This window comes from Coregonus clupeaformis, unplaced genomic scaffold (assembly GCF_020615455.1).
Source record: "Coregonus clupeaformis isolate EN_2021a unplaced genomic scaffold, ASM2061545v1 scaf0206, whole genome shotgun sequence".
NCBI lineage: Eukaryota > Metazoa > Chordata > Actinopteri > Salmoniformes > Salmonidae > Coregonus > Coregonus clupeaformis.
The window spans coordinates 6171-34006 of NW_025533661.1; the positions used below are offsets into that span (position 1 = coordinate 6171).

The window sequence follows — 27836 nt, forward strand, 5'->3', positions numbered from 1 at the left end:
GTAGACATGTGTAGATTATCTAAAAACATAGTGACCTGCAGAGGTAGCAGAGCACACCTTGTGTCTGAATATCTCACAAGTGTAGACGGATCTGGACTGTAAAAACATTTAAATCATCATTATCCCACCCTCTAAAGTTAACAGGTGGCACCATTGTCTTAAAATGAATACATTAATATTATTTAGAAACAATATCTGTCAAATAACTTGCATACAGAGAGGGATCACAAAATCTGGTCACAATGTAGACAAAGTGGACGGATAAATGACAAATTTTTATGCCAAGTGTAGACGTGTCAAATTGTGATTGGATCATCTTGATCGGGTGACGACAATCACGTGAGCACCAAGTATAAACTGGGCTAGTGATGCTATGTATCTTGACCACATCATGAGTTGAGACCACAAAGACTAGCCAAGACCCAGAACAAACCAATACTTTGGGCACTGAGGCCCTGACCAAAATATATCTTAGGGTAAAATGTATACAATAATGGAGAGAGCTCACTTGAGTAATAGCACCATCTGCTGGATATATTTCAAAAGAATACAGCTTGTACTGTTTCCCTAAATGTATTGTCAAACATTATTAACAAACAGGGCAAATGTGATAGTTTGGGGATTTTAGTTTTATCACTATCAATTTACAGATAGACACATTTTCAGAATGTGTGACCCATGTGGGGATCAAAACCATATTAATAAGAGTTAGGGAAATGAGTAATCAGTTTAGAGAAGGGAATGGTTTAATACAAATACTGACCAAGCATTCGTATCCCGAAAGAAAGAAATGTTAATAGAAAGTTAGCAAAAATAGATAACATCTTGCTACCATGGAAAGGAAAATACCTGTCTATTTGTGGAAAAATCACCCTGATTACCTTAAGTCATACCTCCCAGTTTATCTATTTGCTTATGGCCCTGCCTACACCTAACGACTTGTTTTTTTAAATTATATGAGCTGAAAATATTCAATTTAATTTGGAATGGCAAGTCAGACAAAATTAAACAGGCCTATTTATATACAGTGCATTCAGAAAGTATTAAGACCCCTTGACTTTTTCCACATTTTGTTACATTACAGCCTGATTCTAAAATTGATGAAATTATTGTTTTACTCATAGATCTATACACAATACTCCATCATGACAAAGCGAACAGGTTTTTAGAATGTTTTATTACAAATAAAAAACGGAAATACCTTATTTACATAAGTATTCAGACCATTTGCTATGATAATCGAAATTGAGCTCAGGTGTATCTTGTTTCCATTGATCATTCTTGAGATGTTTCTACAACTTGATTGCAGTCCACCTGTGGTAAATTAATTGGACATGATTTGGAAAGGCACACACCTGTCTATATAAGGTCCCACAGTTGACGGTGCATGTCAGAGCAAAAACCAAGCCATGAGGTCGAAGGAATTGTCCGTAGAGCTCCGAGACAGGATTGTATCGAGGCACAGATCTGGGGAAGGGTACAAAACATGTCTGCAGCATTGAAGGTCCCCAAGAACACAGTGGTCTCCATCATTCTTAAATGGAAGAAGTTTGGTACCACCAAGACTCTTCCTAGAGCTGGCCGCCCGGCCAAACTGAGCAATCGGGGGATAAGTGACAAGTTTTTGTATGGGGGGCAATGAGAGATTGCCGAATTTAGTCAAGATAAAAATGAATTGCTATTTCGATGGCTTATTTGAGGTTCCGTAATGCTTAGGTTGTCACAAGTGTACTGATTTATAAGTGTGATGCACGTGACATCCTGGCAACTTTGAGAAAAAACACTTTGTATCGGAGTTGGAAGCGGGAATAGTCCAGCTCGTACTTACACCAATCGCTCCTTACAAATTTCTGGGAGAGGACAAAGAGTGGGGACAAAGAGTGTCCTGTGACTCTTCTCTATGGCGTCCATGAGTCCAAGATCCACCCACCGGGCAGGAAGTCCCTCTTGTGGAGGTGTAATGGCGGTTGCACTTGCTCAAGCTCTGGGACCAGATGCTCTTCCACCCACCCAGAGTCTCTCTCACTATAGGGTACAAAGGCGTCGTAGCCAACGTCACCTCTTGAGAACTGGCCTCCTTTTAGCTCTCAAACAAGCCCAGGTCATTTTGAGGTACCACAGGGCATCGAAATTGTAACACAGACCTCCAGAAAGACCATGAGAATGCTAGTGCAATACTGCTGCATGGCACTCAAACACTGATAGCCGAGCGTCTATGACGGGCATCCCTCTCACCGCGTCAGGTGACTCGCATACGTAGGCCCCAGACCCATCTACTAAGGTGAGTAGGTGTCCCGTGTCATCTTGCATGAAAGCCACAAAGTCTCACGAATATACAAATGTGTTGGTACCAGCCTCCAGAACCCTTAGTTTGTTGTATCCCTCCAAGTCTTCACGGCTAAAGGAGCAAAGGGCATTGTTGCGAATGGAGAGAACCTCCAGACAAGGATCCAACTTTCCATCCATCAAACTCAAGATCTTGTTGCCAGAGAAGTACAACTCAGTAAGGAGAGGAAGTTCAATGTTAAACACAGTCAGGTCATTGTCGCTTATATCAAGAACGTGCAAAGGGTTGCCTTTGTTAAGTGGGAGGACGAGATGTTCAGTAAGCTGCCAGGTATGCTATGGAAAACGTTCCCACTCAAGTCGATGGTGGTCAACTTGTCCAGTTTCGTGAAAAGGTGATTGTTGAGGGTTTGCAGAGTGTTTCTGCTGACGTTCAGGGTCCTAAGTCCCCAAAGTACACCCTTGCCATAGCACAGCATCTCTTGCATTGTTTGATCATTGAATAAGTTTACACTAATGTCCATATACTCCAGCCTGGAAACATCCTCAGAGGTTACACAAGGAGTGGTGCGAACTATACTATTGATTACCGATACTATCCAACATAATGTTGTAAACCAGGGATCATCAACTAGATTCAGCCGCGGGCCAGTTTTTTCTTGAGTGGACGGTCGGGGGGCCGGAACATAATTACAAATAATTTGTAGACTACAAATTGACTGCAAGAAGCCTGAACCGATAGAATGTTTCACTAAAACATAATCATTTTAAACCTTGCTTACATTTGTACACAATCTCTATTATGCGTGGGAATACTTGGGAACAGATATTTTAAATAAAAATCACTTGGAGCAGATTGGTGTTTTTCAAGTCTTTTATGTCCCAATTTTCCTTTATATATTTTAAAAAATTGCTCATAAAACTTGGGGGTACAAATATAACCACCCGAGGGCCAAATTTAGACAGTTGGGGAACCCTGTTTTAAACCAAGAACGTTTTTCTCTGATATTGATTGTTTAGACGAAGTGTTACACTGCCAACAGGTCCAATTTTCTCTAAACTACAATTTTCATAGACTTCTAGAGCACTGCCATGGAACTCAAGCTCCTCAAGAAAGCTTTCTTTCTTCTGACGGATGGGGCTGGAGAAATGTAACCACTCAAATTCATTGACAGAGCTACAGAAGCAAGGACTGACCATCCATGATGAAAATAAGCATTTAAAATGGGCTATTCATAAGTGTAACCAATTATTCCGATTATAACTAGGTTGTAAGATATAACATACAGCTAGCTATACACTCAGTGGTCAGTTTATTAGGTACACCCATCTAGTACCGGGCCGGACCCCCCTTTGCCTCCAGAACAGCCTGAATTATTTGGGGCATGGACACGTTGCTCAAATTGGTATCAAGGGACCTAATGTGTGCCAGGAAATCATTCCCCACACCATTACACCACCAGCCTGGACCGTTGACACCAGGCAGAATGTGGCCATGGGATCATGCTGTTTACGCCAAATCCTGACTTTGCCATCAGCATGACGCAACAGGAAGCGGGATTCATCAGACAAGGCGATGTTTATTTTTTCACGTGCCACTTCTTGTTTTTAGCTGATAGGAGTGGAACCCAGTGTGGTCGTCTGCTGCAATAGCCCATTCGTGACAAGGACCGACGAGTTGTGCGCTCCATGATTTCATTCTTCACACCACTGTTGTACTGCGCCGTTATTTACCTGTTTGTGGCCCGCCTATTAGCTTGCACGATTCTTGCCATTCTCTATGACCGCTCATCAACGAGCTGTTTCGTCCACAGGACTGCCGCTGACTGTTTTTTGTTTGTCACACCATTCTCGGTAAACCATAGACACTGTCATACGTGAAAAGTCCAGGAGGCCGGACGTTTCTGACATACATCGGTTCCAGTGCTTGGCACCGACAATCATACCACGCTCAAAATCGCTTAGGTCACTTGTTTTTCCCAATCGAACAGTAACTGAATGCCTCGATGTCTGTCTGCCTGCTTTATATAGCAAGCCACTACCATGTGACTCACTGTCTGTAGGAGCGAACCATTTTCGTGAACAGGGTGGTGTACCTAATAAACTGGCCAGTGTATATACAACTATAACAATTATTTTAAATGATTACAACTTGAGAAATGTAGAGCAAAATAAACCACTGGGTTCCTTGTGTTAAATCATTTGATTTAAACAAACATAAGAGTGGTCCGTCTTCTAAAATGTGTTCCGAGTCCCCCTTACCGGTCAGTGAGAATTTGACTGTCCCAAATTCCCTTGGAGCTGCTGTTCCTGCAAGAAATATACTGTCCAATGGAATGGTTATTCGGCTTAATAAAATGTAGGCTAAACAGCATTTGTGAATCACCTTTTGTGTGCCACGATGCCATTGCCCATACGTTTCTGGGACCAATCAGAAAGGTTAGAATGTGTTTGCGTTCAAGAAATCGTGGGGGAGAACTCAGATCCAGACTCATTGCGGATAAGAAACTAACGTCCGTGGCGTAGCGTTTGGCTGTAGCAAGGAGTTTGGGTAGCCAGGCAAACTATGCCAAATAGTGAGCATAGTATTTCCCCCTTTCTCTGTCCAACAGTATGGAACACTCCATTGACTCAAAAGAGGAAGTGAAGCCAGGGTGAAACATGGGGACTGGTTTTTTCAAGTGTTATTTCTGATTTATACTGAACAAAAATATAAACGCAACATGTAAAGTGTTGGACCCATGTTTCATGAGCTGAAATAAAAGATCCCAGAAATGTTCCATCAGCACAAAAAGCTTATTTTTCTCAAATTTTGAGCACAAATTTGTTTACGTCCCAGTTCGTTAGCATTTCTCCTTTACCAAGATAATCCATCCACCTGACAGGTGTGACATATCATGAAGCTGATTAAACAGCATGAACATTACACAGGTGCACCTTGTGCTGGGTACAATAAAAGGCCTCACCACCCCAACAGCTGATGAAACTGGAGTATATCTGTCTGTAATAAAGCCCATTTGTGGGGAAAAATGCATTCTGATTGGCTGGGCCTGGCTCCCCAGTGGGTGGACTTGGCTCCCAAGTGGGTGTGCCTATGCCCTCCCAGGCCCACCCATGGCTGCACCCCTGCCCAGTCATGTGAAATCCATAGATTAGGGCCTAAAGATTTCATTTAAATTGACTGATTTCGTTATATGAACTGTAACTCAGTAAAATCGTTGAAATTGTTGCATGTTGTGTTTATATTTTTGTTCAGTATAGTTCAATTAGTGTTCGAAGATCAACAACGAATATTCTCATCCTAGAATCTTAAAAATGTCACTTTTATAAACTTACTTTTAATTGATTGACATCAATTGTGCAGTGATATGAATCAATTGATTCCTTGGTTTGGTCTATATTTCACTTAGTTTCACTGTATATTATTAGGTCGTCACCTGGTGTACATTTTAATTCTCTGACATTTTCTGGTTATAATTGTTTTTGTAAAGCGGTGGAAACTGCTGTATGAAAGTGATTTTGATGGATGGCAAAGATAACAAGCTTATGCGGTCCCTCTGTTACTGCCATATTCTAAATAGTTGTAGCGTTGGGGACAAAGCAAACAAGACATCAAGTACAAAACGTTTTTAATTTTCTATGATCAAAACTGCAAAACATCTAGAAAAATATACAACAAATGCTTAACCTTTCACAACATTGAACGTTTGAAAAAAAAGGAACATAAAAGTAAAGGAATATTCACATTCTTCCCCCATTATCGATAAAAGCACATTCATTTTTTTTGTTCCTTTCTTTTTATAGCATTGTTTTTGTTTGTTGTCGTCCAGGTTATGCCGGGTTTTTATTAAACGTCGCGCAGTAGCCCGAGTCGTTGGACAGCTGTGAGTTTGAGCTGCGGTTGGACGAGGAGTTCCAAATGTCCAGGTTCATGTGGGGGCCGAAGGGGTTGAAGCTGGAGTACTGCTTGGGCGGCACATGCCCCCGGGCTCCCGGTTGAAGGGGGCGTGAGGCGGGGGTGATGGGGCAGATGGGGACACCGGGGACATGGGGCTGAGCGCTCGGGCTGGAAGTGGCTTTGGTACGGCTCACTCTGGGGGTCCAGATGGAACCGAATAGACTGGACATGGGGACAGGCTCCTGGTGCCGGGAAATATGGCTAAGGGGGAACAGAGAGAGAGAGAGAGAAACAAAATGTGGTTTAGAAAAGATATGCCACCATTTATTTTACAAAATAAATTAAAAAATCTAAAAGTAAAGTTCATGAGAAGCAGTGTTTGAATTTCCTATATACACACAAGCAATGTTCCCTCTAGAACTGTTGCCATTTTTAACCATTTCATGTGTCTGAAGGTACAAAGTCTGCCTTCCCGGCGGGCCCAAAGAGCAAATCAAGTGCACTATAGGCCTACCGCTGGCCAATCGGATGGCTCAGATGACCGTGTCTGCAGTAATGTAGCAGGCATAAAAGAAACCTACAGTAAAGTTGATACTGTGAGATTTAATAAAATAATAATAATAATATGCCATTTAGCAGACGCTTTTATCCAAAGCGACTTACAGTCATGCGTGCATACATTTTTGTGTATGGGTGGTCCCGGGGATCGAACCCACTACCTTGGCGTTACAAGCGCCGTGCTCTACCAGCTGAGCTACAGAGGACCACATTTAAAAACGTTTAAAACCATGACTAGAGAGAGACTGTCAACAAATACAGCAAAGAGATGCGGTTTATGAGTGAGTTCATGTTTAAGTTCTTCCTCAGCACTGTCAACAATTTTATAAGCCATAAAATGCACGTTCCTCCTATTTCCACTAAGCGCTACTACAAGCACTGCAGCAGTAATGAATGATTAGGAAAGTGCATCTATAGGCTTGCGTTGTTATTATTAGCGGCTTGGGTCTTTTTTTTATATCGTGGAATATTTCACTTTCTCTGTTCATAGAAGTAACGAATATGTGCATGAGGCAGAAATAATGCGGTGCGACTCTGGTTTCGCAATCATCTGGAAGACGGTGTCCCTTTTTGGTCAGTGTCAGTGGAGGATAGGGAGAGCGGAGGGATGTTGAGAGGCGGACCCTCAGTCTGCTGCTCGCTCTCTCCCTCCGCTGAGACAGACCATCAGATGCAGGCACCATCAGCCCAGTAAAAAATTAAAAATTAAATGATTTAAATGTGTGCTCACTCAGCTGTTCTTCACAAGTAATAAAACAACATATCTATTACTGGTGTGATCATATACAGTGGGGAAAAAAAGTATTTAGTCAGCCACCAATTGTGCAAGTTCTCCCACTTAAAAAGATGAGAGAGGCCTGTAATTTTCATCATAGGTACACGTCAACTATGACAGACAAATTGAGGAAAAAAATCCAGAAAATCCCATTGTAGGATTTTTATGAATTTATTTGCAAATTATGGTGGAAAATAAGTATTTGGTCACCTACAAACAAGCAAGATTTCTGGCTCTCACAGACCTGTAACTTCTTCTTTCAGAGGCTCCTCTGTCCTCCACTCGTTACCTGTATTAATGGCACCTGTTTGAACTTGTTATCAGTATAAAAATACACCTGTCCACAACCTCAAACAGTCACACTCCAAACTTCACAATGGCCAAGACCAAAAGAGCTGTCAAAGGACACCAAAAACAAAATTGTAGACCTGCACCAGGCTGGGAAGACTGAATCTGCAATAGGTAAGCAGCTTGGTTTGAAGAAATCAACTGTGGGAGCAATTATTAGGAAATGGAAGACATACAAGACCACTGATAATCTCCCTCGATCTGGGGGCTCCACGCAAGATCTCACCCCGTGGGGGTCAAAATGATCACAAGAACGGTGAGCAAAAATCCCAGAACCACACGGGGGGACCTAGTGAATGACCTGCAGAGAGCTGGGACCAAAGTAACAAAGCCAACCATCAGTAACACACTACGCCGCCAGGGACTCAAATCCTGCAGTGCGAGACGTGTCCCCCTGCTTAAGCCAGTACATGTCCAGGCCCGTCTGAAGTGCATTTGGATGATCCAGAAGAGGATTGGGAGAATGTCATATGGTCAGATGAAACCAAAATATAACTTTTTGGTAAAAACTCAACTCGTCATGTTTGGAGGACAAAGAATGCTGAGTTGCATCCAAAGAACACCATACCTACTGTGAAGCATGGGGTTGGAAACATCATGCTTTGGGGCTGTTTTTTCTGCAAAGGGACCAGGACGACTGATCCGTGTAAAGGAAAGAAATGAATGGGGCCATGTATCGTGAGATTTTGAGTGAAACCCTCCTTCCATCAGCAAGGGCATTGAAGATGAAACGTGGCTGGGTCTTTCAGCATGACAATGATCCCAAACACACCGCCCGGCAACGAAGGAGTGGCTTCGTAAGAAGCATTTCAAGGTCCTGGAGTGGCCTAGCCAGTCTCCAGATCTCAACCCCATAGAAAATCTTTGGAGGGGAGTTGAAAGTCTGTGTTGCCCAGCGACAGCCCCAAAACATCACTGCTCTAGAGGAGATCTGCATGGAGGAATGGGCCAAAATACCAGCAACAGTGTGTGAAAACCTTGTGAAGACTTACAGAAAACGTTTGACCTGTGTCATTGCCAACAAAGGGTATATAACAAAGTATTGAGAAACTTTTGTTATTGACCAAATACTTATTTTCCACCATCATATGCCAATAAATTCATTAAAAAAATCCTACAATGTGATTTTCTGGATTTTTTTTCTCATTTTGTCTGTCATAGTTGACGTGTACCTATGATGAAAATTACAGGCCTCTCTCATCTTTTTAAGTGGGAGAACTTGCACAATTGGTGGCTGACTAAATACTTTTTTCCCCCACTGTAGCTTACCTCAAATTTTAAAAAAATGACCCGAACAACAATGCATTGGCAGGGCAATTCAAGCAAAGCCAATATTCGGACATAACATATTTGGCCTATAGCTTACTGCACAAACCTCATTGCTACAGTACTGTTTTAAATTGGTTAATGTTGCATAGTCTTATGCTTTTTAAGTCATGTAAAAAAAAAAAATCTTAGCGGTAGATCTCAGCTTGCATTTTGACTCAAATTGATCTTGACTCAGAAAAGATTGGTGACCACTGTTCTAGAATTTTCCCTGTTAACACTAATCAACGTTTCCCTTTACTGTGGCAATTGTGATCGAATCAACTCAATATTAGCCACTTTCAATGCAACATACCGAAACAAAACGAACTATGCAAGATATTTTGTTGTAGGCAGAACGCATCGGAGTAGGATTCTATTGCATTGATACGCACTACTCAGCCCATACTCTACACAGACCAGTGCGGCATAAACAATCAGCGCTGCAGCAGGTCTATATGCAAATAGACCATTGCCATATATGGATATGTGCCATTTACTTTGAACTGGACTGTGTTTACAGCATGAGTGGCCGTGAGTAGATGCGCTTGTTTTGAGATCAAAGTGAGAGCTGCATGTACCCACGTGCACATTTTGTTCATATCCTTTGCTAGTTAGGGAGTTATTAGCCCAGTTATAGATCATTTGTAGCCAGCAATAGGGGAGTGATTGCTTCCTACAAGAGCACAAAACGTATACATTTCTAGACATCTTTGAAAGCGAGTCAGGTAAAGAGCTTTTTTTTGTCATAAAGTGGCAGTGTTGTATTTTGAGACAGGCTTGAATAAGCTAAGTAGCAAATAGGGAGAGGGTAGCATTATTAGTATGATTCTCTGTAATAATGGTGTGGGAATAATAATGCATTTTATTTTGTAAAGTGGTTTCTTGCATCAAACAACAACATTTTCAGTCAACTCCTTGTCTGAAGGACAAGTGGATAAACAGGTTAATGTAAAGCCCTGAATGTTTTTTTAAAAAGTCTAATGGACTGTAGACCTACATTGAATGCCACACATTTGCTACTACTGTAGGCTGAATGATATAACTGCTATTTCCATGTTAAAATGTTATGGGATGCATTTTCTACATTGTTTTTTATGGTAGGCCACTCTGGTAGGCCTACATTATGATCAAATAGCCACAGCAGCCTACATGGCCACTTAAAACTGCAACTTAAAGCGGGTACAGCCTCAAGTGTTCACAGTAAACGCTACGCTGGAATTGCACAGAATTTTCACAACGTTCAAGTTTGCCTCAGCTGACCAAAAATTTGCTCAGTGCCGAAAGAAATTAGAGGGAACATTGCACACAATACATGTTTGGTGATAATGGAGGTGGTCAGGATCTTGATAAAAATAAGCATAAAAGCGTCATCTTACAGCCCTGTCACCTCTAGTATTTTGGTATTTACTTTCTGGTTCTTGTTAGAAAATAATTCAATACAATGGAGTACCACTTATGTGACTTTTACCAAGAATTAGGAAAAGAAAGGTATCATCTATGTCATCAAGCGGTCAGTGACAATGGTTTGTCTAAATAACAGGTAAACAATGGTCTCTAAAATAAAGCCTAACCGAAAGACTATGACCTACATTGTATTGACCCATGCTGAGGCCAGACCCATGGTCGGTAGTTTGTGAAGTGGAATTGTCCACGCAAGAGAAGCAGACAAAGCCTCACTCCCTAGATTCCCATTCAAACCACAGAAGTTGCAGTTCCTATTTTCTAAGCTCTATTTGCTTTGTTATAAAATCACACAGTTAGATTGTGATGTTAAATGTGATAACCGCAGACAGCACACCAAAAGGGAAAAACAGAGGTTACAGAGGCCGAGGGCATTTCAGAAAACAGACAGTCAACAAAACTGTAGCTCCACAGATTCAGATGAGTTACAATAACACTCACATTGATTATCCACTTAAATAATTTCAAACAATCCTTTATATTAATATCATAAATATATAATATTAAATACTAAACTTTACTGAGACAGATTTACTAAGCGTTTGCACATGGCTTTATTCACAGGGAATTAAACATTGGGGACAGACTAAACATCGGGGACAGATCAAAAGGGCAAAATAAAGGTTTGAAATAAAACATGAATCTTAAGTGTAAATAAAGGACGTTTCTAGTTTTAGCTTGGTCTTTGGTGCAGACGCTTAGTAAACCTGGTACAAAGTCAAGTGGTTAGGACTAGGTAATTGTCTGAGGCAGACAGGGGGAAAGTAATGATAGATATTAGGGGGATTAGGTTAAATGGTCCCCTGTAGCTCAGTTAGTAGAGCATGGCGCTTACAACGCCAGGGTTGTGGGTTCGTTTCCCACGGGGGGCCAGTATGAAAATGTATGCACTCAATAACTGTAAGTCGCTCTGGATAAGAGCGTCTGCTAAATTACTAAAATGTAAATGAATGGAGCCAGCAGCGGGTCCCGGGGGTTTACCTTGCTGCCCACACAGCCGGCTGTATCCCAGGTCGAGGGAGCCTCCTGGGAACACTCCTCACTCCAGCTGGGCTGGTGGTTGTAGGCTACAGTCTGGCGCTCTGGCTGGCATGGAAAACTGTTGTGGAAGTTGGTGTTGCCTGCGGACCGATGGTAAGGACACAATGGTAAGTGTTTTTCCCATGATATTTCACCAGGTTGTCCCATTGACATCAAAAGCCTTTTTTCAAGGGATACCTGTATAAAACATTTTACACACAATAACACAGTAGATTTGATGCCTACCTGCTGACATGTAGTTGCCCTGGTCACAGTACGCGTATGGGCTGTTACATTGGCTGTTGGCACTGTTCCAAGGGAAGCTGTTCAAGAACACAAACACACATTAACGAAAACACAAAATCGTAAATTAGCTAATACACATTTCACAATAGAAAATGATATCACTTGACAGATGACCACGTCACAGGGGTAAACATTTGTATTTATTAAGAATCTCCATTAGCTGCTGCCTTCCTGGGGTCCAGCAACATTAAGGCTGTTACATACAATTACAAATATTACATGACATTACTTACATAACACTTTTCACAACACATTAAGTCTGTGCCACTACTCTACTACCACATATCTACAATACAAAAGCCATACGCGTGTGTAGAGTGCGTGTGTTATCATGTGTATGCGTGTCTGTGCCCGTGTGTCTCTTCACAGTCGCCGCTGTTCATAAGGTGTATTCTTTATAAAAAAACATATCTGATTCTACTGCTTGCATCAGTTACCTGATGTGGAATAGAGTTCCATGTAGTCATGGTTCTATGAAGTACTGTGCGCCTCCCATAGTCTGTTCTGGACTTGGGGATTGTGAAGAGACCTCTGGTAGCATGTCTTGTGCGTTATGCATGGGTGTCCGAGCTGTGCGCTAGTAGTTTAAAACAAACAGCTTGGTGCATTCAGCATGCCAATACTGCTTACAAAATCAAGTAGTGATTAAGTCAATCTCTCCTATACTTTGAGCCATGAGAGATTGACATGCATAGCTCTCTGTGTACATTTAAGGGCCAGCCGTGCTGCCCTGTTCTGAGCCAATTGTAATTTTCCTATGTCCCTTTCTGTGGCACCTGACTACACGACTGAACAGTAGTCCAGGTGCGACAAAACTAGGGCCTGTAGGACCTGCCTTGTTGATAGTGTCGTTAAGGCGGCAGAGCAGCGCTTTATTATGGACAGACTTCTCCCCATCTTTGCTACTGTTGCATCAACATGTTTTGACCATGACGGTTTACAATCCAGGGTTACTCCAAGCAGTTTAGTCACCTCAGCTTGCTCAATTTCCACATTATTCATTACAATATTTAGTTGAGGTTTAGGGTTTAGTGAATGATTTGTCCCAAATACAATGCTATTAGCTTTTGAAATATTTAGGACTAATTATTCCTTGCCACCCACTCTGAAACTAACTGCAACTCTTTGTTAAGTGTTGCAGTAATTTCACTCGCTGTAGTAGCTGACGTGTAAAGTGTTGAGTCATCCGCATACATAGACACACTGGGTTTACTTAAAGCCAGTGGCATGTCATTAGTAAAGATTGAAAAAAGTAAGGGGCCTAGACAGCTGCCATGGGGAATTCCTGATTCTACCTGGATTATGTTGGAGGCTTCCATTAAAGAACACCCTCTGTGTTCTGTTAGACAGGTAACTCTTTATCCACAATATAGCAGCTCCCACAATCTTTTTATCAGTCATTTGTGTAAGTGCCATGCATGTTGAATGTCCTCCCCTATAAACGTGCTGAAAGTCTGTTGTCAATTTGTTTACTGTAAAATAGCATTGTATCTGGTCAAGTTTTTCCAAAAGTTTACTAAGGGTTGGTAACAGGCTGATTGATCGGCTATTTGAGCCAGTAAAGGGGGCTTTACTATTCTTGGATAGCGGAATTACTTTTGCTTCCCTCCAGGCCTGAGGGCATACACTTTCTTGTAGGCTTAGATTGAAGATATGGCAAATAGGAGTGGTAATATCGTCCACTATTACCCTCAGTAATTTTCCATCCAAGTCGTCAGACCCAGGTGGCTTGTCATTGTTGATAGACAACAAAGTTTTTCATCTCTTCCACACTCACTTTTCGGAATTCAAAATTACAATGCTTGTCTTTCATAATTTGGTCAGTTATACTTGGATGTGTAGTGTTGGCTTTTGTTGCTGGCATGTCATGCCTAAGTGTGCTAATCATGCCGATGAAAACAAATCATTAAAGTAGTTGGCAATATCAGTGGGTTTTGTGATGAGCCATCTGATTCAATGAATGATGGAGTTGAGTTTGTCTTTTTGCCCTTGATTACATTTAAGGTGCTGAAAAGTTTATTACTATCATTCTATCATTCATTTATCTTTGTTTCATAGTATAGTTTCTTCTTCTTTTCATTCAGTTTAGTCACATGATTTCTCAATTTGCAGTACATTTGCCAAATCGGTAGTGCAGCCAGAGTTATTTGCCATTCCTTTTGCCACATCCCTCTCAACCATAACATTTTTAAATTCCTCATCAATCCACGGGAATTTAACAGTTTTTACAGTCATTTTCTTAATGGGTGCATGCTTATTAGTAACCGGAATAAACAATTTAATAAATGTGTCAAGTGCAGCGTCTGGTTGCTCATCATTACACACCACAGACCAGCAAATATTCTTTACATCATCAACATAGGAATCACTACAAAACTTATTGTATGACCTCATACACTATATTTTGAAACTTTGGTTTTCCTAGATATGGCTACTATATTGTGATCACTACATCCAATGGATTTGGATACTGCTTTAAAGCAGATTTCTGCAGCATTAGTAAAGATGTGATCAAGACATGTTGATGATTTCAGTCCTGTGCAATTTGTAGGTTGACTGATAACCTGAACCAGGTTGCAGGCACTGGTTACAGTTTGAAGATTTTTCTTGAGTGGGCAGCTTGATGAAAGCCAGTCAATATTAAGGTCACCCAGAAAATATACCTCTCTGTTGATATCACATACATGATCAAGCATTTCAAACATATTATCCAGATACTGACTGTTAGCACTTGGTGGTCTATAGCAGCTTCTCACAAGAATAGGCTTTAGGTGAGGCAGGTGAACCTGTAGCCATATTACTTCAACAGTATTTAACATGAGATCCTCTCTAAGCTTTACAGGAGTGTGGCTCTGCAACACCGCCCCCATTGGCATTTCTGTATTTTCTGTAGATGTAATAACCATGTATTGCTACTACTGTATCAAAGGTATTATCTAAGTGAGTTTTAGAGATAGTCAGAATATGAATGTGATCTATTACTAGCAAGTTATTGATTTCATGAACCTTGTTTCTTAGGCTACATATGTTAATGTGGGCTATTTTTAGCACTTTTCTGGGATTCTTGATTGTTTTTCTTATTTTACTGGGAAGCTTATGAGAAGGTAGACACAAAAATGTTATTTATGTTTGAGCTGATAGTGCAGGGTGAGCTGCACAGTCGACTTCCTACTAGGACATACCGCCTCAGTGCTAACAGTATAACTCTGGTTCATAGGCACATGATTACTGTATACAATAGATGTATGATCGACATCTCCTGACAAACAATCAAAATGGCTTCCTAAGCTACAGCATGATTGTACAAAAGACACAATTAGTACATTTTGTCTCGGCTTAGTGACATACCCGTTGAAGGGAGCGGGGGCTGAGGCCTGAGGTACGTAGGACACGGCGTCTGAGGTGTTGTACCTGAACTCATTGGTGAGGGGGACAGAGGGAGCCGACCACGTCTCCTCAGGCAAATACTGGCCCGCCACATCTGAGAGAGAAGAGGGAAACAATTAACATAGAGCTGTAACACAGGCTTTATAGTAGGGTTGGAGAAAAGGCCTGCATACTTGGCAATCCAGAAAGAGGGTTGGCCACCCCCCGATTTACAACACCAAACATTTACAGCAATCGCACTCATTCGCTAAACGCATGAATACAATGACAAACAAAACAATACCCTTGCATGCTGATTTTATAGCACTTCCCTTTTTGAGATCAACTTTCTATTTATACTAGACAAGACATTTTCCACACAGATTCTGATGTACAGGTATGTCAACATTTATTGACTGAGCACTTCACTCACCCATGGTTCTGTCCATGCGGGCTGCTACAGAAGCAAAGCTAGGGGGCACTGGGGCAGGCTCTGTTGGGCTTTGGCAAGGCTCCTTCCTGTACAGGTTATTCATGCTGCACACCAGGGACAGATATAGCACTTTGAGATTCTGTGTGTAATAAAAAAGCACTTTAAAAATGTACATAAATAATAATCATTATTATTGGAACTTTGACTTCTCCATTAGGGTTGATAGGATCAAAGTGTCTTTGTCAGTAAGGACATTTAGAATGATAGTATACTTCTTGAAACACTATAAGAGTGGTTCATTTGGTTAAAGTATGGCCGTGCTTGCCACACTACAGTTGTGGGTTGAACTGTAAGTAGCTTTATATAAAATAGTCTGCTAAATGACCATAAGAGTATGTCTTCCATTCTATGTGGTTGATGTGTGTGTGTGTGTGTGTGTTTACGTGTGTATTTATCAGTCTGTGTGTGTGTGTTAATATGTGTGTGCGATTACATCAGTTAATGTGTGTGTGTGTGTGTGTACCTCTGGGCCTTGTAGGTGGAGTTCATGGTCTGGTAGCAGTCCCTCTCGGCTGGGTAGACGCCGTACTGCATGGAGTCCCCTGTGGACACAGACACACAGTAACAAATCACAACTCTGACCCTGCTTTATAATGAAAACATGTTAGTTAATTCATCCCTTTTCTACTATATCAGTGTCAGAGAGGGAGAGAGAGCGTGGGAGTAGTAATGTTAATTGAAATCGTTAAAAGGTTTAAAAAACAATTATAATAAATGCAACAGTGAAAATACTCCAAACTTTTAGAAATGTTTAAATCAATCAGATATTGACTGAATTATAGCACATAAAACATTGTACTGGCACGGACAAATAATGAATGGAGCTCAAGCATTTTGGTGTTACATTAATTGTAAAATGTCTTTTTTCAGATCTTTTTGAAATACTTTGTGATAAAATAAACAATATTATGTGCCTCATTTGCCTGGGTGTATTTGCATTCATTAATACATTTATATAAAGGAGTGGAACATGGCTGCAACCACCAAAAACGTTCTCTGTCTAGGCCTACCTGCACTGTCTAGACCGGCTCATTCATTATTCATTACTGTTGTCATGTTCTCTTGCATAATTCAACAAGTGTGTCAAGAGAAGGATAACCATGCGTTTTTAAAATCAAAACGCTTGGCTCTAGATTACACCTTTCTATACATACTTTACATTGTTTGTGAGATCAGACATATCACTATAATTTTAGCGTTAATTTTCCAAGTTGCTTTCATTTCAGTGCCTCTAAATTGTAAACATTTGAACTAAATCATTACTTATTTCAATTGCACATAAATCTAAACCCATCAAAATAAGATATCTTTCTTGTGATGTAACTGTCGAGACGGTGCGTTAAATCCCAGACATAGTGTTAGCGTTCTTATAGATGCAACGGAAAACCAATGTATTCCATTGAGCCCATTACAGCCCATACCAGTGTGTTTGACAGGTCATTAGAAACGTTTCCACGGTCCTTATGTCAATGAGAAAACACTAGCAAGTGTAAGAAAGTACTAGAATCCTACTACACTGGCTCTGACGCTCGTCGGATGTGGCAGGGCTTGAAAACTATTACAGACTACAAAGGGAAGCACAGCCGCGAGCTGCCCAGTGACACAAGCCTACCAGACGAGCTAAACCACTTCTATGCTCGCCTCGAGGCAAGCAACACTGAAGCATGCATGAGAGCACCAGCTGTTCCGGATGACTATGTGATCACGCTCTCCGTAGCCGATGTAAGTAAGACTTTTAAGCAGGTCAACATTCACAAGGCCGCAGGGCCAGGACGGATTACCAGGACGTGTACTCCGAGCATGTGCTGACCAACTGGCAAGTGTCTTCACTGACATTTTCAACATGTCCCTGACTGAGTCTGTAATACCAACATGTTTCAAGCAGACCACCATAGTCCCCGTGCCCAAGGACTCCAAGATAACCTGCCTAAATGACTACCGACCCGTAGCACTGACGTCTGTAGCCATGAAGTGCTTTGAAAGGCTGGTCATGGCTCACATCAACAGCATTATCCCAGAAACCCTAGACCCACTCCAATTTGCATACCGCCCCAACAGATCCACAGATGATGCAATCTCTATTGCACTCCACACTGCCCTTTCCACCTGGACAAGAGGAACACCTACGTGAGAATGCTATTCATTGACTACAGCTCAGCATTCAACACCATAGTGCCCTCTAAGCTCATCACTAAGCTAAGGATCCTGGGACTAAACACCTCCCTCTGCAACTGGATCCTGGACTTCCTGACGGGCCGCCCCAGGTGGTAAGGGTAGGTAACAACACATCTGCCACACTGATCCTCAACACGGGGCCCCTCAGGGGTGCATGCTCAGTCCCCTCCTGTACTCTCTGTTCACCCATGACTGCATGGCCAGGCACGACTCCAACACCATCATTAAGTTTGCCGACGACACAACAGTGGTAGGCCTGATCACCGACAACGATGAGACAGCCTATAGGGGAGGAGGTCAGAGACCTGGCCGTGTGGTGCCAGGACAACAACCTCTCCCTCAACGTGACCAAGACAAAGGAGATGATTGTGGACTACAGGAAAAAAAAAAGAGGACTGAGCACGCCCCATTCTCATCGACGGGGCTGTAGTGGAACAGGTTGAGAGCTTCAAGTTCCTTGGTGTCCACATCACCAACGAACTATCATGGTCCAAACACACCAAGACAGTCGTGAAGAGGGCAAGACAAAGCCTATTCCCCCTCAGGAGACTGAAAAGATTTGGCATGGGTCCTCAGATCCTCAAAAAAATTATACAGCTGCACCATCGAGAGCATCCTGACTGGTTGCATCACCGCCTGGTATGGCAACTGCTTGGCCTCCGACCGCAAGGCACTACAGAGGGTATTGCGACGGCCCAGTACATCACTGGGGCCAAGCTTCCTGCCATCCAGGACCTCTATACCAGGCGGTGTCAGAGGAAGGCCCTCAAAATTGTCAAAGACTCCAGCCACCCTAGTCATAGACTGTTCTCTCTGCTACCGCACGGCAAGCGGTACCGGAGTGCCAAGTCTAGGTCCAAAAGACTTCTCAACAGCTTCTACCCCCAAGCCATAAGACTCCTGAACAGCTAATCATGGCTACCCGGACTATTTGCACTGCCCCCCACCCCATCCTTTTACGCTGCTGCTACTCTGTTAATTATTTATGCATAGTCACTTTAACTCTACCCACATGTACATATTACCTCAACTACCTCAACTAGCCGGTGACCCCGCACATTGACTCTGCAACGGTACCCCCCTGATATATAGCCTCCCCTACTGTTACTTTATTTTACTTCTGCTCTTTTTTTTCTCAACACTTTTTTTGTTGTTGTTTTATTTTTACTTTTTTTGTTAAAAATAAATGCACTGTTGGTTAAGGGCTGTAAGTAAGCATTTCACTGTTATGTCTGCACCTGTTGTATTCGGCGCATGTGACCAATAAAATTTGATTTGATTTGAAAGAGTCACCAGAGTAAGAGATTTAAGTGACAAGTGGATTTTGCACCCCTCAAAACACATGAAATAGATAGCTGAGAGTGAGAGAAAGGTAGACAGAGAAAGAGGGAGAGAGAAAGAAATAGGTGGAGGAAAAGAGAGATGGAGAACAGGTGAGGTGAAAGACGGATGCAACATTTCCATGTCTGATGAGGTGTACACTGAGGTGGATTCAGAGATGGGGAATTTGGGAATCTCAGTCCTAGCCAAGGCCGACAAAGTCACTCAGAGCCAAAGGGCAGGTAAACATCTGGCTTAACCTAACCCAGCACCACGGTGCTCTGTAGAGTCTCCAGTCCCACTTCCAACCCACCCCCAGCCCATGGATCTCCAGAGCCTAGGTCCGGACCTACTATTCTGGGGTAAAAGGAGGACATTTCGATGAGAAGCACATGTGTGAGATGGAATGGAGACACATGGCTATGCTGATGAAAGACAGAACAACAGAGGAGATGGAGAGAGAGAACTATTGGGAACGGAGCAATATGTAGGGACCAGGGAGAAAAACACATTCCCTAAAGTTAATCTGTGACTAAGGCAGGGTTCTCCAACCCTGTTCCTGGAGAGCTACCTTCCTGTAGGTAGCCTAGTGGTTAGGAGTGCTGGGCCAGTAACCAAAAGGTCGCTGGTTCAAATCCCCAGGCCGACTAGGTGAAATATTATTGTTATTAACTAACGGTGCGCTAGATTACGGTTAAAGTGAAAACCTACAGGACGGTAGCTCTCCAGGAACAGGGTTGGGGAGCCCTGCTCTAGGGGCACATTTCCTGATAAGTGCAGCGCAAGTGACAGTGTATACACTTACCCTGTCTGAGGTGCTGCAGTAGCGAGAGAGGGGAGTGTATACACAGTGTACAAAACATTAGGAACACCTAGGGCTGTGGCGGTCACGAAATTCCATCAGCCGGTGATTGTCAAGCAAATAACTGTCGGTCTCACGGTAATTGACCGTTAATTAACAAACACATTTAGCGTCTCCTGCCTTCCACACAGCCTACAAGCCACTGATGCAGACCTTTGGAACATCACATTTAAAAAAGTCTAATAAATCCATGTATTACAGCCTACACCTTCACAATAAATCCATTATTTATTTTAGACAGGTCTAAAGAAGCATGATATGAAGAAAATGTAGTCTATTTCAGAAGAACAGAATAGCATACTCTGAGTTGTCCTTATGTTAGGTACTGATCTGGCTATGCCATATGGCTGTGGTCTACACTAGTTCATTTAGCAGACAAGATTTGCTTAGAATTCCGTGGCATTAATCTATGTTATAGTATGAAGAATACAATTGAACAACGCTGAATAAAATATAAATATTTTCTCCAATCAATTTGAGGCAGTGCGCACATGAGGCTATTCTGTGTTGAGCGGTTAACAAAGAAATAGGTACTCTTATATGCTTAATTTAGAGTTATTAATGTAACTTTAGTTTTTCTACAAACATTGGGCTATATGTTTTGATTTGTAATACATTTTAAGGCTGCATGATGAGACTAATGATGATTTGAAAAAAAGTAATGAGCTATACTCCTGTTGTAAAGAACAGCAATGTGCTTAATATTAGGAGAGTTGAGAAATAAATATAGTAGGCCTAGCCTATAGAAAGCTGATTGGATCCTCCTCTTTTTAATAGACGCCATCACTCTGTTTTCTCACGCAATTGCATAGCCTATAGAAATGTTGCGCAACATGAGCTCATGGGCTCTCAAGTGTTTGATTAGAATTTCGATTACATTTGCATTGATGTCAGTGATAAGAGGGACAATAGAGCGCTGAGTACCAGGCAGTTAGCAAGTTTGGTAGGCTACTACTGACCATGAACAGCATCAGAGCTTGGAGAAGCCGAATTACCGTGACTAAATGGTCACGTGGAATTTGACTGCCTTCATGACTCGTGACCGCCGGTGTGGCGGTAATTCGGTCACCGCAACAGCCCTAGGAACACCTTCCTAATATTGAGTTGCACCCCCCTTTTGCCCTAAGAACCACCTCAATTCGTAACCTCAATTCGTCGGGACATGGACTCTACAAGGTGTCGAAAGCATTCCACAGGGATGCTGGGTCATGTTTCCCACAGTTGGATGTCCTTTGGGTGGTGGACCATTCTTGATACACACACGTGAAAAACCCTGCAGCGTTGCAGTTCTTGACACACAAACCGGGGCGCCTGGCACCTACTACCATACACCTTTCAAAAGCCACTTAAATATTGTGTCTTGCCCATTCACCCTCAATGGCACACATACACAATCCATGTCTCAATTGTCTCAAGGTTTAAAAATCCATCTTTAACCTGTCTCCTCCCCTTCATCTACACTGATTGAAGTGGATTTAACAAGTGACATCAATAAGGGTTCATAGCTTTCACCTGGATTCAACTTGTCAGTCTATGTAATGGAAAGAGCAGGTGTTCCTAATGTTTTGTATACTCAATGTATAGATAAGAGTGTGCTTGTGTGCGTGCGTTGTATATAGTGCAGTGTGTGTGTGTGTGTGTGTGTGTGTGTGTGTTGTGTATGTGTGTGTATACTGCAGTAGTGTAATTTGTAAATCGCTCTGGATAAGAGCGTCTGCTAAATGACGTAAATGTAAATGTGTATTCATACATTTCCTGGCTGAGGTAGTGCAGTGGTGTGTGCGGTGGTGCGGGGCGCTGGGGTCCTTGTCTCCCTCAATGCTGCTGGCAGAGCTCCAGCTGCCCCAGCTGCCGCGGCTGGCCCGCACGCTGCCCGATGAGCTGCCCGAGTCTGAGCCCGACTCGCACGCCACGCGCCGCTCCGCACACTTCCGCCGTGGGCGCACCAGACAGACACCTAGAAGAGTAATGAGGGAGAGAGATGCTGAGGACTGTGCATGCCCGTGGTCTAGCGGTAACACTCCTGGCCAGTCAAATATACTGCTCAATCCCTTCAATCCCCATGTCCATCCTTCCTACGGTTTTCCCACTTGCCTATCTTCCCTTCTGTTTGTGTAAAATTAAAAGAAAAGAGCTGCTGAGGACTGTCCAATATTCTATATAAAATGTAAATCTATTAACTTCATTCCCTCTCGTCTTTACCATCACATTTAATTGGGAATTCCAGTGTTTCTGAAAATGTGACAAAACTGGATCTGTACTCTAATGTCTACCATGTCAATGTGTTGTTAAAGAAATTGCACTTTAGTACCTCCTTGTGGTCAGTCAGGTGTAAATACACTTAGAGATGTCCGGATCATCCCCGACACAGCAGAAGGCTTTTTACATGATGGTTTAGGTGAGGGTTAAGGTTAGAGTTGAACTTTGGTCAAGTTAGCCACAAACTTACAGTGATAGCCACAGGTTATCAAGTGGTTGAGGGTTGTAACCATAGACGTTCCAGCTTTTTGAGTTTGTTAGGGTTTCCGTTATTCGGTAATAGCCAGCTTTTGGCCTATAAAATATGAAACCGCTTGCATGTGTGGTGACAGCGTTTTCCCGCTAACTGCATTATGGAACAAACATTCACACATAGCCTACTGCCTTCTGCACATTGCTGTGCTTATAATGTTAAGAAATAAAAGTTTATCAACATTCTCAGCTAAACGTTCTGATCTGTTGCTTCAGACTCATTGCTTTTTAAAGTTTTATTTTTTTTATTTTTATGGAGCCTAGGCCTACTGGTTGTATGAATTTGGGATCTATCTTCCCACAACTGTCCCAAAGTATGTTTGGAATAGGTCATTTCATTCTCGACAAGCTGACCAATAGAATAGGTACACCTTTCTACCATGGGGGATAGTAGATTGACATAGGCTAGTGATTTTGCTGTTCGTTACTCATCTTGTTATAATATAAATAATATAATATGCCATTTAGCAGACGCTTTTATCCAAAGCGACTTACAGTCATGCGTGCATACATTTATTTTATTATTATTTTGGATTTTTTTTTGTATATGGGTGGTCCCGGGGATCGAACCCACTACCTTGGCGTTACAAGCGCCGTGCTCTACCAGCTGAGCTACAGAGGACCACATTTGTTGGCTGAGGAAAAGTATATGTGGACAGTTATTCTAACATCTTCAAAGTGCATATTAGAATTCGGTAAGAAGGACCGCACATTGTTTCATTCTTGACTTGCATGTTCTGTTAATATTAATGACCATAATCTAAATGTGAATTCTGTCATTATGAGCACCGTGGGTGGACTAACTAATCAGCTACGCACCCAATGCATATGGGTCCGTCAAATTTCTCAAATGTCCTGTCAATTAAAAGGTTGCCGGTCAAATGTCCGCCGCCACATTTTTCTAACGGAAACCTTGGTGTGTGTGTGTGTGTGTGTGTGTACCCACCGTTCTGTTTGAGGGGGCTGTCGGGGTTGGGGCTGGGCTTTGGTGCGTCTGGTTTTCCTGTGGAGCAGCGGTTCCGAGTGCGTGTTCCGTTCATATTCTGTTGTTGTTCTCCCGTTCTCCACTCCGGTTCCCTCTCCTGCACTGACATCATAACCAGGCTGTGTTCTGGTAGCCTGTTGGAACAGCGAAGACCAATGTCACTTTTCAATGTCTTTACATTGAAAAGTGATTCAACAATCAACAGGGTTACAGACTTTAAACACAGCTGAATGTTCTACCATAAACGGCTAGTGGGGGTAGCTAATTAAAGTTTGATCCTTTAAAAAGCTAAATCAATCCCAAATTGAAATAAAATCAAATCAAATTCACCAATTCATTTCCTACTGAGTTAGAAAATATTAACATTAAAACATTTACTTTTGGTCAATGTACAATGGCCCTTGGTGTGAATAAGGTGCATCACATCTGTGTGGGATGAAGAGGTTCATCCCAAGTGTAGTGCAAGCACTGACTTATTGAAGATTGTCCTTTGAGTGCTGTCCATTTCATTCTCTATAGATTTTACTAACGGAATTCTGCACCAAACCATTTGTCAAGATTCTATCGATTTGAAGATGCAACGTACCCAGAAACCCCCTCTGTGTTCTTCTTGCGACTCTTCTTTGCTTTGTTGTTCCCGGCTGGGACACCAGCCTCTGTCTTCTCTGCCTTCTTCCTCTGGCTTTTGCCATCCTCTCTGGTCTGGAGGAAGAGAGAACAAGAGAAAGATTGAATTCACATTTCCACTCTGTACTGAAGTACTTAGATTGCACACCAACAAAATCTCTACAGAGCTGTAGGAGAAACCAGGCTACAAGCATCAATCAGAGCAAGCTATCAAATAAAACCAAGTAATAGCCAATTGATCACCCTGTGTGTCTCTCTCACCTCTAGCTCAGAGTTGTCCCTTTTCTCTGTTGTGTCCCTCTTCTCTGGAAACTGCGAATGTGTACGGTGGTCGCACCCTTTCTCTGTCACGGGGCTGCACAGCAGGAGACCTGGTCGGGGGCCCGGGCCCACAGTGATATTGTCGCGGAAGCCGGCCTGCGTTTCCACGGGAAACATAACCGCCGCTGGCCCCTTGCTGTCCTCCCAATGGGCGGCGCTCTGTGGGGGGGCTTCCTTAAAGTGCTGTGTCATTGTTTTCTTAACGTCGATCGGACAGAGGAACGTGGGCTCATTGTTGTTGCAGGCGTCCGTGCTCAGGTCGGGGTCCAGGGTTCCCAGGTCGGGCATTAGGTCTAGTTCCCGCTCTTCCTCGGTCGCCATGGCTGCCGTCGCCGCTGTGGCGGAGGAGCAGCTTTTGTACTTGCCGTAGTAAACGGACACCTTGTGTTTCTTCTGCGGCTGGGGACGGGGTGGTGGAGGCACCCTTCTTGGAGGTGGAGGAGGAGGAGGAGAGAGGGAAAGGGCTGGGGCCGAGGGGGTGGAGCCATTGGCCACCGCCGGGGAGCCACGGCCCTTTCCTTTGTCAGAGTTGTGGCAGGTGTCCACGTGAGGTCTTGCAGCTGCCCTTCATTTTACTGGACACGGACAACAACAAAACAACCAGTTAGAGAATGTGTATGTGTAAACCCATATCAGTGCATTATCACCTGCTAATCAAATGGGTGACAAGCTTCATTTAAAGAACAAAATCAGTTCAGTTCTTCAACAGGTTTATGTAGATAACATGCAGCTACTTTTACAACATGGTTGATGGAACACTTGTACTGGAGTGTTATATCAAATACCACCAAAACATCTAACTTTAATAACCCTTTATATTGGCAATTAACCATGTAAAACTGTTGATTTTATGTACAAATATTTGATTGGAAACAGGTCTCTTGTAAAATATATTTTTAATTCCAAAGAGTCTTACTTGACTCCGTTGGGGGTGATGTTGTTGACGGGGCCGTTGTCCCGTGACAGGACAGAGTTGTGGTTGCTCCGGGGGGTGGGGCTGGAGAACTGAGTCAGGATGTACTGGGCCTGGTGGAAAGCCATCAGACAAACGCCCGCCAGGGAGAAGCTGATAGGAGAGAGATGATATGGCCGGTTATTCATTGGTGATACCAGTGCTAACAAATTGAAATTCTGGAAAATAAATGTCAACATATTGATTTAAAAGGGCAAACTATGCATTTCAGACAGGATTGGGAAGACTGTGGGAACAAGCCATAACTTTGGGGCAGTTTGAGACTTCACAGAAAGAAGTACACACTGGTAATCTGGTTGGGGAGTCAAAAGCCATTGTCTTTCAACCTGAAATCACTTACAGACCGGTACATTTTAGTGGCAGTGTTTGATTTCTGTAAAAAATAAAATGCATGAAGCTGTGTACGACATTGGATCTTCATCAGCCAAAGATGGCACTGGTGTAGGCGTCTCGGGGTGGCACTGACCAGGTGAAGATGAGGGTGACCACCCAGAAGGTCTCCTCCCAGCTGGGCGCGGGCACCACCTGGGCACAGAGGGGCAGCATGTGGTGGGGCAGCGTCACGTTGAGGGTGAAGGGGGAGCGATGAGCCGCGGACGTCACCAGGGTCAGGTCCCGGATCACCCAGGACGACGTGAAGTCTGGAGTGAACCTGGAGGAGGCAGAGAGGGGTGAAGAGAGAGAGGGAGTTGGGGAGAGAAAATGATAGAGGAGGGGTGGAAAAGGAGAGAGGAGGGGGGTGGAAAAGGAGAGAGGGAGAAGGTGGAGTAAGACAAGGGAAGGGAGAACGTGGAGTAAGAGAAGGGGGAGAGAGAGAGATGAAGGGGAAGGGGGAAAAGTGGAGGTGAAAAGGAAGTGGGGGAGATTATGAGAAGGGGAGAGGGAGACAACCAGAGAGGGAAGAAAGAGGGGAAGTGGAGAGAAAGAGAAGATGAGATAGAGAAAAAAAGTTGAGACAGGGGGAAAGGAGAGAAGGAGATGAGGTCCCAAAAAAAATCTCATTATTGACTGAACAATACAAACGTCTTGATGTTTGCGTTCGGACTTAATACACAAATGTTAGATCTATTTTTCTTTCATTACTTTACTTTTTGTACCCTTCACTTGAAAGTAACCTGACGCATGTACACTGCTGCTGAGTTAACACAAAATATGTTCACATAAAAAAGGTACAACAACAATCTGCATCCATTCTTCCGACATTTGACTTACGCAATGGTGATCTCGGACGAGGAGTTGTGGTCCAGGCTGAATGACCTGCACTGCAGCACCTCGAAGCCGAAGCCCTGGCACTTGTAGCCGTTGATGTTCATGGACATGACCGTTAGGGGAAGCTCCCCGGCGTTCTCCACCTTGAAGCTCTTCCGGATTGCAAACAGAGGCTTGTTGGTGTGCAGGCCTGGGAGGAAGATGGGAGGGATAATTTTTGTTCGATGCATAAAGAACTTAGTAAATAAATGAAAGTAGCCAGCCACACACTCTTAAGAACAGTAGAGCGAGACAAGGGCTGAGTCCCAAATGGCACCCTATTGCTTTTATAACACTACTTTTGACCAAGGTCCCTACTTTTGACCAATTACTTCCTTATAAAGGGAATAGGGTGACATTTGGTACGCCACCAATGATTAATTAGCCTAGGTAGGAGAACACACAGATAAGACACTCTAAATTTGCCCGTTTTCACAAAAATTCTGCTTTGTGCCATTAAAAGGAGTTTATTACAGGATGTAAAATATGACAGGTTGTACAGCAGAACTACCACCACTAATAGTAAGGCAATGATTAAATAGGCTAGTTTTAAATTCAAGGGCCTTATAATTGAGTTTGAATTCCAAATTGGATATCCTACCAATTAACCTGAAAGGTATTGAATTATATTTGCCATTACTATGAAGTACCATCATTTCCCTTGACTAATGAACTGTATTAGTAATGCATTCAAATATTGTTAAACATATTTATGTCTGACTAATGCGCGGCCACAAGTTCTAGCTAATACGACTGTATACATCGTACATATTGCTGCACTCAAATTCAGTATAATCAAACCCTAACATATATTTTTGAGTAGTAACACATTGATTGTTGTGATTGCCACTAGGAGCATAAAATAGATTTTCTCTCAATGAGAGAATGGTGGATAAATTATCAAATGAACCGAGTGATTGGCTCACCGTCTCGGCACTCCATGAGGGTGGACTGAGGGACATTGAAGCGTAATGAGGCCCCGGGGCCTGGCAGCT

At 42.8% G+C, this 27836-nt stretch overlaps 1 pseudogene; it reads right to left on the reverse strand.

The window, feature by feature from the left end:
• Positions 1-1606: 1606 nt before the first annotated feature.
• Positions 1607-26151, reverse strand: LOC123484158 (annotated as a pseudogene).
• Positions 26152-27836: the final 1685 nt, after the last annotated feature.